The following is a 3,125-nucleotide window of genomic DNA, read 5'->3' on the forward strand; positions in this document are numbered from 1 at the left end:
GGGGGGGAACGTGGAGGAGCAGGGAGTGTGCACGTGCCCATGCGGGTCAGCTGGGGGCTGTTGGGGCACCTGCTGAGCTCTTCACACTGAGGCTCCTGCTCTCGGAGGAGATGCCAGGTCAGGGGCGTGTACAGAGGACAGAGCTGGAGTCCGGCAACTCAGCCCCGCACGAGGAGAGCTCACAGCAGGTTTAAAGAACAGAAAGTTGCTGTGGATGCACTTTCTAACTGAGGAAGAACAGGAAAGCGTACAGGCAGCAGTGGAACAGCAACATATTCCTGGGTTCACTCTCCAGTCCTGCCGAAAAAGAGGTAACTTTTTTTAGGAACTGAAAAAAGAATCCCAAGAAATAGAGAACTCAGAGAAGAGCAAAATCAAGAAATAGTCAACTTAATTTCACATAACAATGTGTGGCATTTGTTGTTCTGTAAGCCTTTGTGTTGAGCATTTCAGCAAAGGTTTTGAAAGAGGATTTACTATATATTCTTAAACAATGGGGCTCTAACAATTGTAAACGATTGTTAAAGTCTGATCTTAACTCCCAGTGTTTATTTTCTGGTCACATCCTTCACTTAAGAGGTGCTTTGACTGCCCAGCCTGAGGAAGATGGAAGAGGCCATGTGCTCCTGTGAAATGGAGAAGTCTTTAGTGACGCTAAAGAGAAAGATACTCAAATTATGTTCCATTATCTTTCCTCTTGTAAGAATGAAACTGGTATCTTGTCACTCTTCTCAAAAGTCCAAGGTCCTTGGTCTTTTATATAATATCAAACATCCAGTCATTATTTATGGTTGGGTAGGGATTTTTTTGGTAGCCGTAGCTTTGGCATTTTAATAATGTGGATGACAGTCTGCCACTCTTCAGTGGGCACTGGACATCTGGAGTGGCCAATCAGTGGCCAGAAGTTCCAGCATCTGGGATTGAGAACTGATCTCAAGTCTTCTGTCATTTCCAGATGTGTGATTTTAAAATTGTATCCATGGAAATACATTTCTAGGGAGAATAGTATCGAAGGATATGTTAATAGCCTGACTCATACTTCAACAGACATGCCAACGTTTGTTCCTGTGGTAGCAAGTGAAGCCAATCTATATCTCAAGGAACCTGTTGTTCCTTTAAATATGATGTTGACACAGCTCCACTGGAGACTCGTTGCTCTAATATTTCCAGCATCCCACCAACAAGAGAGACACCTCAGGCCTCTCTGACTGACAGACTCGTGAAGGAGGTTGTTCAGCAATTCCTCCACGTCCTGAGGACGGTGGTTGGGAGTCATGCCTTGCGTCTACCAAGGATGGAAGCTTGATGCCAACCGAGGTTTTGAGAACTCGTGATGGGAGAGCAAATGTTGCGATTCTGTTTTCTGGGGCCTCAATTCTATGGCTGTTTAGATGAACCAGTTGATCCTCTTAATGTGACTGTCATAACCAAAGAAAAACATTTGCCAACTGGTTTTAAAATAAAAGGAGAAAAATGATTGTGAAATACCTTCCAAAGAATTCTCTAAAACTCGCGCTGCTGCAGATGGTGTTAGTCCTGAGAAACAGTTCAGTGCCCCAGATCGAATCACTAGAAGAGCAGGTCTGAAAGAGCCACAATCTACGAACCCCCCTCGAATGTGGAATTGTGCTGAATTTAATGTTTCTTTGGAAGAACTGCAAAAATTAAGAACTCAAATATGCCAGTTAGTTCAGCCCTTGGCTGTGGTTTTGGATGATAGCATTGGCGGTACCATCTGGTTTGCTTCTACAGGAACTGGTTGTTTAGGGACCAAGGATGAAGTGACAACGTATCAGAGCAGTTAGAAGGTAGTTCTTCCTGGAATCGGTGCATGTGAGCAACTGGCAAGCTGTTCATGTCATCGTGTCTGCTTTCAGACACAAGGACTTCAAGGGTTGAACAAGGAAATGAAAATGGACGTAGGTCGAATTTCTTCTAGAAATCTTGGTCACGATGATGGAGTTCTTGGTGATCATGGAAAAGAAGCAAGATTTCCTCTCCTGGATGAAAATGTTGCCTCTTTTCTAAATTCCCTACCACTTTGGGAAAAGGCAGACTTGACTTTATCCTGTGAAAGCGGTGCAGACTTGCAGCTCTGGAATTTGGTCTTACAGCTTCTACTCTTCTGTCAAAACAGACTATGCAGTTTGGATACAGAATTGCAAAAATGGAAAAGCATAATGAGAAGGTGTCTGATAAATGTGGCAGCCACAAGTCAATTCCTTAGAGAACCTTTCTATTGAAAGGGGGATTAAAAGGCACTACTTCACAAAGTGACAACATTTACTGAATGGTAGTTATAAAAAAATTAAAATACTTTGCTGTTTGAAATACTTTCCTGTGGAAAGGACTTGAATAGACATTTCTCCAAAGAAGATATACAAATGGCCAAAAAGCTCATGAAAATGTTTTCAGCATCATTAGCCATGAGGGAAACACAAATCTAAACCACAATGAAATATCACTTCACACCCATACGAATAACTATAAAAAAAAACAATAACAACCAGAAAATAAAAAGTGTCTGAGAAAATGTGGAGGAACTGGAGCTCTAGTGCCTTGTTGGTGGGAAGGTAAAATGGGGTAGCCACAGTCACTGTGGAAAACAATATGGCAGCTCCTCGAAAAGTTGAATATAGAATTTCCATATGACTTGGCACTCCCACTTCTAGGTATAGAACCAAAGAGAGTGAAAATAGGGTTGCAAATAGATTCTTGGCTAGAAACACTGGTCTCTATAAACCAGTATTTATAGCCAAGGCAGGAGGCAGCCCAAGTGTTCATCAACAAATAAAGAGAAGTGATAGCAAAATGTGCTTCCTACACATACTCAGCCATAAGAAAAAAGGAAGTTATGAGACATGTTGCAATGTGGAAGAGCCTTGAGAACATGCTCAGTGACATAAGCAAGACATATAAGGACAGAAATTGTATATTAGTTCAAGAAATGGCTAGAAATAGCAAATTCATGGAGAGAGAGCAGATAGAGGTTACTGTGGAAGGGGGTGGAGGAAGAGGGAGCGCTTGTAAAACACATATAAATAAATAATTACGGCACCACACTTTCCATTTTAAGTGACAGTTCAGTGGTGTCACCTTCATGATGCTGTGTGGCGTCCCCACCA

At 42.2% G+C, this 3,125-nt stretch overlaps 1 pseudogene; it reads left to right on the plus strand.

Moving 5' to 3' along the window:
* The first annotated feature begins 284 nt into the window (after window positions 1-284).
* LOC101419284 (asparagine synthetase domain-containing protein 1-like) lies at window positions 285-2,277 on the plus strand (annotated as a pseudogene).
* The last annotated feature ends 848 nt before the right edge of the window (window positions 2,278-3,125 follow it).

The sequence above is a fragment of the Dasypus novemcinctus genome, chromosome 20, assembly GCF_030445035.2.
Source record: "Dasypus novemcinctus isolate mDasNov1 chromosome 20, mDasNov1.1.hap2, whole genome shotgun sequence".
Lineage (NCBI taxonomy): Eukaryota > Metazoa > Chordata > Mammalia > Cingulata > Dasypodidae > Dasypus > Dasypus novemcinctus.